Source organism: Piliocolobus tephrosceles, chromosome 16 (genome assembly GCF_002776525.5).
Source record: "Piliocolobus tephrosceles isolate RC106 chromosome 16, ASM277652v3, whole genome shotgun sequence".
Classification (NCBI taxonomy): Eukaryota; Metazoa; Chordata; class Mammalia; order Primates; family Cercopithecidae; genus Piliocolobus; species Piliocolobus tephrosceles.
The window spans coordinates 59,867,228-59,881,961 of NC_045449.1; the positions used below are offsets into that span (position 1 = coordinate 59,867,228).

Sequence of the window (14,734 nt, forward strand, 5' to 3'; positions counted from 1 at the left end):
ATATGGCCACCCTATGCACAAAGCTTCCAGTCGAGAAACCCGGAAAACTAACTTTTCTGAATATAAATCTCTTGCTATGGAGAGTGAAACTGAGTAGTCTAATTTGAATCAGGTAAGCACAATTAGTCCAATGAGATATGTCCAGGAGATTGGGCCTCCTATTGTATAAACATGACTTTCTTAGCTCATCTTTGCACTTTGGGGAGAGGGATTTGGGTTATTTTCTCAGAGGACGGAACTGATGGGTAACCCCAAATAGTTCTAACTACAACAAAGATTCTGGATTTGTGAGAAAAAAGATAAGTCTCCGCCCTCCAAAAATGCATGAGATAGTAGGAGGTCATAAGACCAAATAACCACATTTCGACTCAGATTACGTCACCTGGCTTAAAAGGTATATAAATAATGTGGCTGGGCACAATGGCTTGCGCCTGTAATCCCAGCACTGTGGGAGGCCGAGGTGGGCAGATCACAAGGTCAGGAGTTCGAGACCAGCCTGACCAACATGGTGAAATCCCGTCTCTACTAAAAATACAAAAATTAGCCAGGCATGGTGGTGGGCACCTGTAATCCCAGCTACTCAAGAGACTGAGGCAGAAGAATCGCTTGAACCCAGGAGACAGAGGTTGCAGTGAGCCGACATCTTGCCACTGCACTGCAGCCTGGGCAACAGAGTGAGACTCTGTCTCAAGAAAAAAAAAAAAAAAAGGTATATAAATCATGTTATGGGACAGAGAGGAAATAAAGAAAACACTGTGCTGTGATTATAAGAAAATATATACAGAACCTTGTTTTATCTTTGGTAAAAAGATAGTGACATTAAAACACTATTTCCATTGCAAATACTGTTTCCTAACAGCTACAAATGACTTAAATGAAAGCAGGTTTGTTTCAAAAACAAATGACATCTTACCTCAATTTTTAAAAATCAAATGGTGACATTGTTGATAATGGTAGTATAAAGAGGATCCTAAAAAAAAAATTGTTTTTCTTTCCTGTGTGGAAAGATAATTGTGCTATACTTCCCATGTTGAAAGGGACCTGCTTATTTTCAAAATATAAACTTAAGAATTAGTCTAGATGACATTGAACAATGTGAATTCAATTATTCTCTACAACAAAAATGCATAGGAAAACGTGAGCTTTTATTAATTAGAAAGATAATAATTATTAATATGTAATTTGAACTAACCTACATCTTGAAGGATTAAATCTGATAATCTGTATACATACATACATATATATATATATATATATATATATTTTTTTTTTTTTTTTTGAGACAGAGTTTTGCTCTTGTTGCCCAGGCTGGAGTGCAGTGGCACTCTTACTGCAACCTCTGCCTCCCAGCTTCAAGTGATTCTCCTACCTCAGCCTCCCCAGAAGCTGGAATTACAGGCATGTGCCATTATACCCGGCTAATTTTTTGTATTTTTAGTAGAGACGAGGTTTCTCCATGTTGGTCAGGCTGGTCTTGAACTCCCGACCTCAGGTGATCCACCGCCTTGGCCTCCCAAAGTGCTGGGATTACAGGTGTGAGCCACCGCCCCCGGCCAATCTGTGTAATTTAAACTCTTGCTCCATAAAATTAAAGTAACTATAGTAGGAGACCTAGAGATTACTTTGGTTTGTTTAAGCCACTGCTATTTAGATTTTTTGTTTTGCAAAATGAAATGTAAACCTGAGGGAAGAGGAAGAGCCTGGGCCTGATGGAGCCCCAGGGAATTGCTGCGGCTGCTGGTGTTTGCAGGTCTCGGGGAGCCAGGCCTGGGCGGGGTGTGTCTCAATGCCAGAGCTGGTGGTGCAGAAGGTGGTGGTCCACCCCCGGTGCTGCTCAGTGCGGTGGATCATTTCAACCGAATCGGCAAGGCTGGAAACCAGAAGCGTGTTGTTGGTGTGTTTTTGGGGTCATGGCAAAAGAAAGTACTTGATATATCGAAAAGTTTTGCAGTTCCTTTTGATGAAGATGACAAAGACAATTCTGTGTGGTTTTTAGACCATGATTATTTGGAAAACATGTATGGAATGTTTAAGAAAAGTCAATGCCAGAGAAAGGATAGTTGGCTGGTACCACACAGGCCCTATAAAATACACATGAATGACATTACCATCAATGGACTCATGAAAAGATACTATCCTCACTCGGTATTGGTCATTGCTGACGTGAATCCAAAGGACCTAGAGTTGCCCACAGAAGCGTATATTTCAGTGGAAGAAGTCCATGATGATGGAACTCCAACCTTGCAAACATTTGAACACGTGACCAGTGAAATTGGAGCAGAGTAAGTTGAGGAAGTTGGAGTTGAACACTTGTTACGAGACATCAAAGACATGACGGTGGGCACTGTCCCAGCAGATCACAAATCAGGTCCATGGTTTGAAGGGACTGAACTCCAAGCTTCTGGATATCAGGAGCTACCTGGAAGAAGTAGCCACAGGCAAGCTGCCCATCCACCACCAGATCATCTACGAGCTGCAGGACGTCTTCAGCCTGCTGCCAGACATGAGCCTGCAGGAGCCTGTTAAGGCCTTTTACCTGAGGACCAAGGACCAGATGGTGGTAGTGTACTTGGCCTCACTGATCCATTCTGTGGTCGCTCTGCACAACCTCATCAACAGGATTGCCAACCAGGATGGAGACAAGAAAGAAGGGCAGGAGAAAGAAGAGAGCAAAAAGATAGAAAAGTTGATAAGGAGAAAGACAAAGGTAAGGAAAAGAGTGATGTAAAGAAAGAGGAGAAAGGCCGGGCGCGGTGGCTCAAGCCTATAATCCCAGCACTTTGGGAGGCTGAGACGGGCGGATCACGAGGTCAGGAGATCGAGACCATCCTGGCTAACACAGTGAAACTCCGTCTCTATTAAAAAAATACAAAAAACTAGCCGGGTGAGGTGGCGGGCGCCTATAGTCCCAGCTACTCAGGAGGCTGAGGCAGGAGAATGGCCTAAACCCGGGAGGTAGAGCTTGCAGTGAGCTGAGATCTGGCCACTGCACTCCAGCCTGGGTGACAGAGCGAGACTCCATCTCAAAGAAAAAAAAAAAAAAAAAAGAGGAGAAAAAGTAAAACATGTATTAAATAGCTTTTTTATGCCTGTAATCCCAGCATTTTGGGAGACCAAGGCGGGCGGATCACCCAAAGTCAGGAGTTCAAGAGCAGCCTGACCAACATGGAGAAACCTCGTCTCTACTAAAATCACAAAATTAGCCGGGCATGGTGGTGCATGCCTGTGATCCAGCTACTCAGGAGGCTGAGGCATGAGAATCACTTGAACCTGGGAGACGGAGGTTGCAGGGAGCCGAGATCACACCATTGCACTCCAGCCTGGGCAACAAGAGCAAAACTCCATCTCAAAAAGATAAATAAATAAAATGTAAAAATAAAAATAAAAAGTTTTCATGTTTTCAGGGTTTCATTTCCCTTATAAGGGAATTGAAAAATACTGAAAAGTTTAAAGGAGAAAAAAAATATGTGTAATCCTGCCATTAAGTAGTAACCACTATTAACATTTGTATATATTATTCAAATTTTTATATCTATATTATCACTTCTAATATCTACTTTTTATATCATCACGTGGATATGACAATTTTCTTAATTACTCTCCTGTAGTTACCAATTTTTTGCCCTTATAAATAATGTTGCAATAAATGCCTTTGAATATAGACATCTTGGTTGAAATTTTAGCTTTCTCCATAAAAGATATTCCTATGGGCGTTATAAAAGCATTAAGGCTTTTGATCCGTACTGCCAAATCGCTTACTGGAAGTATTTTGCAAATTTGCAACTTCACTCAATGGTCTGTGCGAATGGCTGTCTCATATTAATGGTTTTTTAGATCTGTGCTAATTGTATGTAAAAAAAAAAAAAAAAAGCATCTGTTTTTACTTTGCATTTTTCACTATTAGAGAAGTTGAAATATTTAAATATCTCTACTAGTCTTTTATTCTTCTGCAAAGTATCTCTTTTGTCCTTTATCTTTTTTCGTGGAATTGTATATATAGTTATATAGATATATTAGACAGATATAAGTATCTTCCATATTTTTAATTTATTGTTTCAAAACTAGCAATATGCATAAGCTAACATTCAAAGCAATCAAATTTCCATGATTCACCATTTTGCATTATTAAAATACTCTGTGTCATTAGAGTGAAATATGTAAATGATTTTTGCTATCTAAATGGAAAACAACTTGCAAATCCCAAGAATTGTAATTATTATATAAACACATTAGATACAAATATGAAAACAATCCTGTACCTGGTAAATTCCTTAAATTGAATAGTAAGTAATGCAGAACTTTCTATTCACAGACCACAGAAGTATAGATTATACCACAAATGAATGCATTATAGGCTAGGCGCAGTGGCTCATGCCTGTAATCCCAACACTGTGGGAGGCTGAGGCAGGCAGATTACTTGAGCCCAGGAGTTTCAGACCAGCTTAGGCAACATAGCAAGACCCTGTCTCTATTTTTTTAATAAAATAAATAAATAAATACAGTATAAAGATTGCAGAAACTAAGAATGACAAGACATATTTCCTTTTCTTCACTACTGAGAAAAGAGTCACTGCCTCTAGCACAGTGACTTTGGATTTCTTCTTTATGCTAGAGCTAAGCAATATTCACCATTTCATTCCTCCTGCTGCTGCTTATTCTATCTTAGCCTCTTGGGGTAATTCATGCTATAGGATATTAACAGAGATAAACTGGCTACTCTTTCTCCCTTCCCTTCGGTGATATACATATTGCCATAATGCCCTAGCCAGTATCCATAAAAACTAGCAACCTAGGATACTTCCTAGCCTTGCATATACAACAATCTTTTCTACCAACTTGTTTTAGGAGTAGGCTCTAAAACTCCAACTTTAGAGTGCAAATATTTCCAGGAAGCCACTGGGAAAAGTCGTAGCTTAACTAGCAGTATAAAAATGCTAGAAAAGACATCATTCTGAAGTGTGGATATCTGGTTCTGTCACTTATTAGTTTTGTGACCTGGGTAAACTAAGTTACATAATCTTCCTGAGTTTCAGTTTATTTATTTTCCTTATGGGAAGATTGGAGATTGAATTAACGTAGGTGAGATATATAGAAAAATGTACCCAGTGCCTGACACAGGAGACTTCAATATGAGGGCTTCTTTTCTTTCCGAAGTGTTTTGCCAGCACTTTGGAAAGGAATAGATGCCACTAGGAGGCAGCAATAGCACACAAAGAACAAATTATCATGTGCACGTGCCTGCCCAGATACACACACACACACACACACACACACATGCATACGCATGAGCACATATACAAAGCACACACATTCAAACCACATATACAAATCCACATGCATACCACACATACCACATATATACTCACACAAAAGGGACAAATATGTTCACACACTCACACAAAAGGGACTAATAGGCTTATACACTCACACAAAAGGAACAAATACGCTCACACACTTGCACAGCAACCACATAAACACTCTCACCCACACACAGGCATACTGGCACACACATGCACACAGCTCAAGCCATTCTCTTTCCTTTTCTTTCTTTCTTTTATCTTGTTAATCTTTTATTGAGAGATTAAAGCAGGGAATGATCCTCAGGCTAGTAGACAGAAAATATCACTGAGGAATAGTACTTACTATTAAGTTCAGGGCACAGGAAAGAGATCCTATATATTGAAAGATTGGTCCATGTATTAGAAACTAGAGAATTATGTTATAAACTTCTTGCAGGAATATAGCATAAGAGATAAATGAAAACATTGATTCCTTTGCATTTAGAACGCCGTCCTGCCATAAACCAAGAGAAAAAAGATGGTCATTGGGAAGAACCTTCAGTGACCTATTTGTCTTGGAAGAAGACCTCCTTAGCCATATGCATTTATAGAGTTTATAGTTATCTAGTTATATGCATTTGTAGAGTTATAGTTATATAGTTTATAGAGTTCATTTGGTCTATGATTGCTGGGTGAGTAATATTACTTTGGAAAGATTCAGTCCAACTGCAAAAATAAGAGGATGGGCCAGTTGCAGTGGCTCACGCCGGTAATCTCAGCACTTTGGGAGGTCGAGGCAGGCGGATCATGAGGTCAGGAGATCTAGACCATCCTGGCTAACACGGGGAAACCCGGTCTCTACTAAATATACAAAAAAATTAGCCGGGCATGGTGGTGGGCGCCTGTAGTCCCAGCTACCCGGGAGGCTGAGGCAGGAGAATGGCCTGAACCCGGGAGGCGGAGCTTGCAGTAAGCCGAGATTGCGCCACTGCATTCCAGCCTGGGTGACAGAGAGAGACTCCATCTCAAAAAAATAAAGAGGATGATAACCAGCTCCTTCTGGTTATAGTTCTTCATTAGGCTACCCGTGGCGGCTAGTACTTCCTGTACCATCTCCAGCAGGGGGAGATCACTGATACTGTAGCTAGGGAGGGTACAGCAGAACTGTGATGACAGGTAACCTGGTGATCAGAGCATTTAAGAAGAAAAACACTTGAAAAAGGGAATCTACTTACGGCACAAAATGGACCACATAATCACTAAATAGAGGGGCTGCGATTGGGCAGTTTCTACGGATGGAATCCTCAAATCCAAATTGCCTCTTCCAATTACAAAAAGAGCAGATTTTTATTTCTGTGAATACACCATTAAATGAGAGGAATCAAGACTATCATCTAAGCTCTAAAGTTTACTCTGATTATTTTCCAGGAATCCAAACCTATCCAGCAGCCTAAAATGCCTTCCAGCGAACAAAATGGCACAAAACACAACCTTCAACAAACTTGCCATATCCCAGGAGCTTCTCTGTGGAATAGGCTGGGGAAGGGAGGAGTGTTGGAAAGGCGCTAAGGGTTTAAAACAGAAGCGCTGAGGTGTCAAAGTTAGGCATGCTGAATATCTGATGCTACCAAAATGCAGACCTGATTATTGTTTATAGGAGTAGTGTATGTGTATATAAATATGTGTATGTATTTTCTAGCTCTGTCTGTTGAAGAGGACCTAGAAGCAGTGATGCCTCAGTATCAATGAGCACACCAGACACAATGCACACCTTGATTTCTAAACACCATTATCTTCAGTTCATTGGGGAAATGGCTGAGGTTTACAAATTATGACAAGCTTGGAGTAATTGTGTTTTAACCAAAAGCGTGGTGGTGCGCCCCTGTTGTCCCAGCTACTCAGGAGGCTGAGGCGGGAGAATTGCTTGAACCCAGGAGGCAGAGGCTGCAGTGAGCCGAGATTGCGCCATTGCACTCCAGCCTGGCTATAGAGTGAGACTGTGTTTCAAAAAACAAAAAAGAAGTGCTCAAAGATGGGGGTGGAGCAAGATGGCCAAATAGAGACCTCCAGTGATCATCCCCCTCATAGGAACACCAAATAGAACAACCATCCATGCAAAAAAAGCACCATCATAACCAAAAACCCCTGTACCCAGCTTTAAAATTATATCAAGGAAAGAGGTCTTGAAGAGGCTGGGAAAGACAATCTTAAGTTGTAGACACCAACCACCCTTTGCTCATCCCCAGCAGTGGCCATGTGGTGCAGAGGGAGAATCTGTGTGCTTGGGGGAGGGAGTGTGAAGTGTTTGTGGGACTTTGCATTGGAATTCAGTGCTTTCACAGCAGAAAGCCACACAGGGCAGAATTCACGTGGTAACCACGAGGGAGCATGTAGAACAACCCTAGCCAGGAAAGAATCATCCATCCCAGCAGCCAGACAGAACTTGAGTTCCAACTAGCACCATGACCATGGGGTAAAGTGCTCTGGGGTCCTAAATAAACTTGAAAGGTGGTCTAGGCCACAAGGTCTGAAATTCCTAGGCAAGTCTTAGTGCTGTGCTGGGCTTGGAGCCACTGGTCTTTGGGTACACACAACCTATGAAACACCAGCTGGGGTAGTCAAGGGTGTGCTTGTGTTGCCCCTCCCACAACCTCAGGCAGCACAGCTTGCAGCTCCAGGAGAGACCGTTTCCTTCTGCTCGAGGAGAGGGGAGGGTAAAGAGAAGTTTTTCTTACAACTTACATTCCAGCTCAGCCACAGCAGAATAGGGCGCCAGGCTGAATCCTGAGGCCCCCATTCCAGGCCCTATCTGCTGGACAACACTTCTTGACACACTCTAGCCACTGCCTTAAAGAGAAGTACCAGTTCTGGCAGGATTCATTACCTGATGATCCAACAGCCCTTGGACTTGAATTAACACCACCAGTTGCCAGGCTGTACTCACCACAAGACTTGAGTGCGATCCTGTGCCGTGCCGACTTCAGGTGTGACCCAGCACATTTCCAGCTGTGGTGGTCACAGGGAGAGACTCCTTTTACTTGAGGAAAGTAGAGGAAAGAGTAAAGGGGCTTTGTCTGGCACTTTGGGTACCAAGTTGGCCAAAGTGGGATAGAGTACAAAGCAGGATCCTGGGGTCCCTGCTTCCAGGCCTTGGCCCCTGGGTAGCATTTCTGGACTTGCCCTGAGCCAGAGGGGAGCACACTGCCCTGAAGGAAGAGACTCAAGCCTGGCAGCTTTTACCACAAGCTGACTGAAGAGCTCTTGGGCCTTGAGTGAACATCATTGGTAGCCAGGCAGTAATCATTCAGTGCAGGCCTGGGATGGTGGTGACCGGGGGAGAGACTCCTTCTCCTTGAGGAAAGGAGATGGAAGAGTAGGAAGGACTTTGTCTTGCAGTTTCGGTGCCAGCTCAGGCACAGTAGAAAGAGCACCAGGTTGGCCAGGCGCGGTGGCCCAAGCCTGTAATCCCAGCACTTTGGGAGGCTGAGACGGGCGGATCACGAGGTCAGGAGATTGAGACCATCCTGGCTAACACGGTGAAACCCCGTCTCTACTAAAAAATACAAAAAACTAGCCGGGCAAGGTGGCGGGCGCCTGTAGTCCCCGCTACTCGGGAGGCTGAGGCCGGAGAATGGCGTAAACCCCAGGGGCAGAGCTTGCAGTGAGCTGAGATCTGGCCACTGCACTCCAGCCTGGGCGACAGAGCTAGACTCCATCTCAAAAAAAAAAAAAAAGAAAGAAAGAAAGAGCACCAGATCGATTCCTAAGGTTCCCAACTCCAGGCCTTGCCCGGACAGCATTTCTGGACCTGCCCTGAGCTTAGGGAGAGCTCACTCCCCTGAAGGGAGGGACACAAGCCTGGCTGGATTCACCACCTGTTGGCTAAAGAGCCCTAGGCCTTGAGTGAACAACAGATGGAAGACAGGCAAGACCCAGTGCTGTGCTGGCTTTAGGTCTGACCTAGTACAGTCCCAGTTGTTGAGGCCACAAGGCTGCTTGTGTCACCCAGCTCCAAGCAGTTCAGCATGGAAAGACAGACTCTGTCTGGGGGAAAGTAAGAGAAGAGAGCAAGAGTCTCTGCCTGGTAATCCAGGGAATACTCTTGGATCTTACTTAAGACCACCAAAGTGATACCTTAAGAGATCCACAAGAGTCATCATTACTGGGCTTGGGGTTCTCCTAGTGCACATATGGTTGCAGTGACCAAAGACTTAGATCACAACAGTCAATTCCCTTTGAATACTTGGAAAGCCTTCCCAACAAACAAGCCCAGACTGCAAAGACTACAATAAATACCTAACTCTTTAATGCCCAGACAGCAATTAACATCCATAAGCATCAAAACCATGCTGGAAAACATGACCTCACCAAATGAACTAAGTAAGGCAACAGTGGCCTATTCTAGAGAGAGAGATGTGACCTTTCATACAGATAATTCGAAATAGCTGTTTTAAGCTTCCTCAAAAGTCAGGATAATACAAAGAAGGAACACAAAAGTATAATACAAAATTCAGAAAAGTGAGAAGAAGGAATTCAGAGTCCTGGGCCAGGCACAGTGGCTCACACCTGTAATCTCAGCACTTTGGGAGGCAGAGGCAGGCAGATCACCTGAGGTCAGGAGTTCAAGACTAGCCTGACCAACATGGAGAAACCTCATCTCTACTAAAAACACAAAATTTACCAGGCATGGAGGTGCATGCCTGTAATCCCAGCTACTCAGGAGGCTGAGGCAGGAGAATTGCTTGAACCCGTGAGGCGGAGGTTACAGTGAGCCAAGATCACGCCATTGCACTCTAGCCTGGGCAGCAAGAGCGAAACTCTGTCTCAAAAAAAAAAAAAAAATTTTTTTAATAAAATTAAAAGGTACCCAAAGGATATGGAGACATATGAAAAAGACACATGTGGCTCCTACTGATCAATTCTGTGACAGTTCAAGCATTAAAATAATTATATTAGTGAACCCTAACTCACTGAATAAGAATCCATGTGTTCACACTGATATTAACTAACTAATTAATTTGGGGAAATGGGAAAGTACTTCCTTACAGCAGAATGAGAAATAATAAATGCAGAAGGAATGATAAATTTAAAAATTACTCATTGGCAACCATCACAAAAACAAGTGATTTAGGTCAAAATCTAAAATTACTTGATGAAAATTTGATGAAAAACAGTATATTCACATAGTTGTGAAGTATCTCCCCATGAGATACTGATTAATTAATTACAAAGGACAATATAGTAAGATTACAATGTAGAAATCTGGCAGACATCAGATTTCTAACCAAGTAATCATAGTTAACACTACCAATAGTAATGGCATAAATTGATATCATGTACTTCCTGATATGATGCACTAAGAAGATTACAATCTCAATTCTTGTAATCCCGGCCACAATACAACTGAAATCTCATCATAAGGTAACATCAGACAAACCCAAATGATTGTCCTCTGCTCTTTAAAAAATTAAGATTGTGAGGGGGCACAGTGTCTCAACCCTGTAATCCCAGCACTTTGAGAGGCCGAGGTGGGCGCATTGCTTGAGGTCAGGGGTTCAAGCCTGGGGAACATGGTGAAACCCTGCCTCAAAAAACAAAAAAAAAGTTAAACAGGCATGGTCGTGGGCACCTGTAATCTCAGCTACTTGGAAAGCTGAGGCAGGAGAAGTTGCAGTGAAGTAGGATCGTGCCACTGTACTCCAGCCTGGACAATAGAGCAAGACTCCATCTCAAAAAAAAAAAATATATATATATATATATATACACACACATATATACACATAAAGACTGTCAGAAAAGAGGAAGAAAAATGGAGAAACTCTTCTAGATCTAAGAAAACTAAAAAGCAGGGCCATCTCATCTACAGTGGAGAATTAGATGCCACTTGAGAAACAATTTCTAATATACTGGATGCTGCTAGGCACCAAATGACCAGGCAGTTACAGCTGCCCATCACCAGCCATATTCTATCATACCCACCAAGTCATAAGGTCAAATGTGCCTAGCAACAACCCATGATAAGATGGTAATGGGTATGCCCTGAAGCTATATGATCAGAGGGTCAAAACTCCACATCATCCATCACTGTTGTACTAATGACATTCCTAAGTGCACATCTATAGCCATATGACCCCATATGATCCCGTAGGACCAGCTTAGAGCAAAGGAAAAAGCCTGAGCTTGGTTCATGGATATGAAGGTCTGTACGTGTGTACAGGTAAACAAAAGGATGATAGCTACAATACAGCTTATTCAAAGAGCATCTTGAAAAACAGTGGTGAGAAAAAATCCTCCCCATGGGAAGAATTTTGGATGGTCATCTTCCTTGCACGGAGAAAGAAGTGGCTTACAATTAGAATATATATGAACTCATAGGCAGTGGAGTGACAGAGTCTGAGAGGTGAGAAGAAAGATGGGTAGATCAGGTACCAAGAGGACTGGAGTAGAGGCATGTGAATGAATAAATGGGGTGGGCACAAAGTGCGAAGATCTTTGATGCACATGTTAACTCCCACTAGCAAGGTACTACATAACCAGATAGAGAAAAAGACTCAGCCAGTTGACAGCATCTGGCCTCTATCACTGGCCCCCCCAGTGCTGGCATAATGGCCACATGACTGAAATGGCTATGGTTACCAAGCCAAGCCATTGGTTACCTACCAAGGACGGAGATAATTCGTAGGCCCCACAGCATGGTCTCCTACTTACATAGATTGATCTGGATACTGCCTTGGTTGAATGTCCAACCTGGCAAGCAACAGAGACCAGAGGCCAATGTTGAGCCTCCAAGATGACACCATCTCTCAAGCAGACCCACTGGCCCGTAAGGTATCAAGTTGACTGCATTGGACCTACCTCTACTGAAGGAGTACAGATTCATTACGCTAGGAGTCAATACTTATTTGGATATGCATTTGTTTTTCCTGCATCACCATCCAAGGACTTATGGAGTTCGAATCCACTGATACAGGATCCCAAATAACATTGCACCAGACCAAGTAACCCATTTTAGAGTAAAGGAGGTATGACAATAGGCCCCTGACCACAGGACCAACTGATCACATTATCTACCAAACCATCCAGAAGCTGCCAGCTGATAGAACCTTGAAATGGCCTGTTGAAAGCATAATCAAAGCACCAGCTTGAGATATGATCCTCTATGATGAAGTATATACTTTAAATCAAACATCTTCATTGTCTCCCCAATAGGAACAATACATGGGTCTAGGAATCAAGGATTTGAAGCAGCAGTGGCCAAGTTATTATTTCTCCCCTTGACTCACTTGGGAACATTTACGCTTTATTCCACATCTGAACTCTGTAAGTTTAAAAGCCCTTGTTTCCAAAAGGGAAACACTTCCACTAGGGGCACAACAAGTCCCATTGAGCTATAAACTACAGATGGTGCCTGGCTACTTTGGGCTCCTTTTGCCGAGGAACCAGCAAGCAAAGATCTCACCATCTTGGAAAGGGTCATTGGCCCTGATCATCAGGAGCAAATAGGGCTACTGCCTCCTTAGTACTCCTTCATACAATTTTGATTATAAAAATCATAGAAACATCAGAAAGGCATAGAGGCCTTTCAGACCCCTCAAGGATGAAGGTCTTTGTCACACCACCAGAAAAGCCAGTGAGACTAACAAGAAGAGCCAGCCAAGGCTGAGGAGAATATGAAATGGATGGTGATGGAGGAAGAAGATGAGTATCAGTTGCAGTTCAAAGGCCAACTGCAGCATTGGGTGTTGTAGTTTATCTCACTAACCTTACTCTACTGAGTTTCACCCAAGAAAAGAGGTCTATCAGAATCCTGAAGGAGCTATTCTCAGAAAGCAGTGGATCAAGCAAAAAAAAAAAAAAAAAAAAAAGAAAAGAAAAAAAAGAGTATATTGTCATGAATACTGAAGTTTGCCATCCAATTTTCCTTTAAGGACTGAAGGGCAATGAATTGAGGGAAGTCACAGGTAAACAGTAAGGAATTGAGGTTCTCTTCCAATAGCCCAAAGGGAATTGAATCATGCCAACAACCTCTGAGTGAGCTTAGAAGCAAATCCTCCTCCACTTGAGCCTTCAGATAAGACTGCAGCCCTGGCCAACCCCTGACACTTCTGTAGAAAATCGATTGACTATAAATGTGTGAGTTTATTTTTGAACTGCCTATTTTCTTACATTGGTCTATGTGTCTGTATTTGTGTCAGCTGATTTGATTACTATAGCTTTGTAGTATATTTTGAAGTTAGATGACATGATGCCTCTAGCTTTGTTCTTTTCATTCAAGATCACTTTGGATATTCAGGGGCCTTTGTAGTTTCATACAAATTGTTTTTTCTATTTCTGTGAAAAATGTCATTGGAATTTTGATACGGATTGCACTGAATCTGTAGATCACTTTGGGTAACAATGACATTTTAACAATATTAATTCTTCCAATCTATGAACATGAATATTATTCCATTTATTTGTGTCTTTTTTAAATTCCTTTCATCAATATTTTATATTTTTCAACATACAAGTCTTTCACTTCCTTGGCTAAATTCGTAAGTGTGTGTGTGTGTGTATATATATATATATATATTTGTAGCTATGTGAATGAGATTGTTTTCTTAATTTCTTTTTCAGATGGTTTGCTGTTAGTGTATAGAAATGCTACTGATTTTGTGTGTTAATTTCATATTCTGGAACTTTACTGAATTTGCTTATTAGTTCCAACATATACTTTAAATTTAAAAAACAATAAAATGAATTGTGAAGCATTTGCAACAAAAGGTGGGATAATACAAAAATATTCTCTCCCCTTTTTCAGAACCAATGCAGTGATCGTGTGTGGGGCAGAAGACATTCTAAATGCTTACTGCCCTCTTTCCATGTCTGGAGCTGTTAGGTAGGATAAGAGAGGCCTATTTTTAAATTAACATGCAACAAGTTAAAGAAAACAATGGTTCTAAAGCTTTGTGCTTTGAGAGGAGGAAACCAGAGCAGATGGTTTTTTGTTTGGCAAAAATCCCTAAATAGGGCTTTTGGTTTAGAAACGGGAAATACCACAGTCTCTCAAATTCCACCTTCAACACACACACACACACACACACACGCACAGAGAGAGAGAGAGAGAGAGAGAGAGAGAGTCTGAAGGAAAGGGTTGGGGAAGAAAAAGTAAAATTGGGTTTTTTTGTTTGTTTGTTTGAGACAGAGTTTCGCTCTTGTCGCCCAGGCTAGAGTGCAATGGCGCCATTTTGACTCACTGCCACCTCCACCTCCCAGGTTCAAGCAATTCTCCTGCATCAGTGACCCAAGTAGCTGGGGCTACAGGTGCCCACCACCATGCCCAGCTAATTTTTTTGTACCTGCCTTGGCCTCCTAAAGTGCTGGGATTACAGGTGTGAGCCACCGCGCCCGGCTGTAAAATTGGTTTTTAAGGTTAAGTAAAGGGAATTTGGAGCTTTTGAATGAAAGCATAGAAG

At 42.2% G+C, this 14,734-nt stretch overlaps 1 pseudogene; it reads left to right on the forward strand.

The window, feature by feature from the left end:
- The first annotated feature begins 1,786 nt into the window (after window positions 1–1,786).
- On the forward strand, window positions 1,787–6,848 carry LOC111542562 (annotated as a pseudogene).
- Window positions 6,849–14,734: the final 7,886 nt, after the last annotated feature.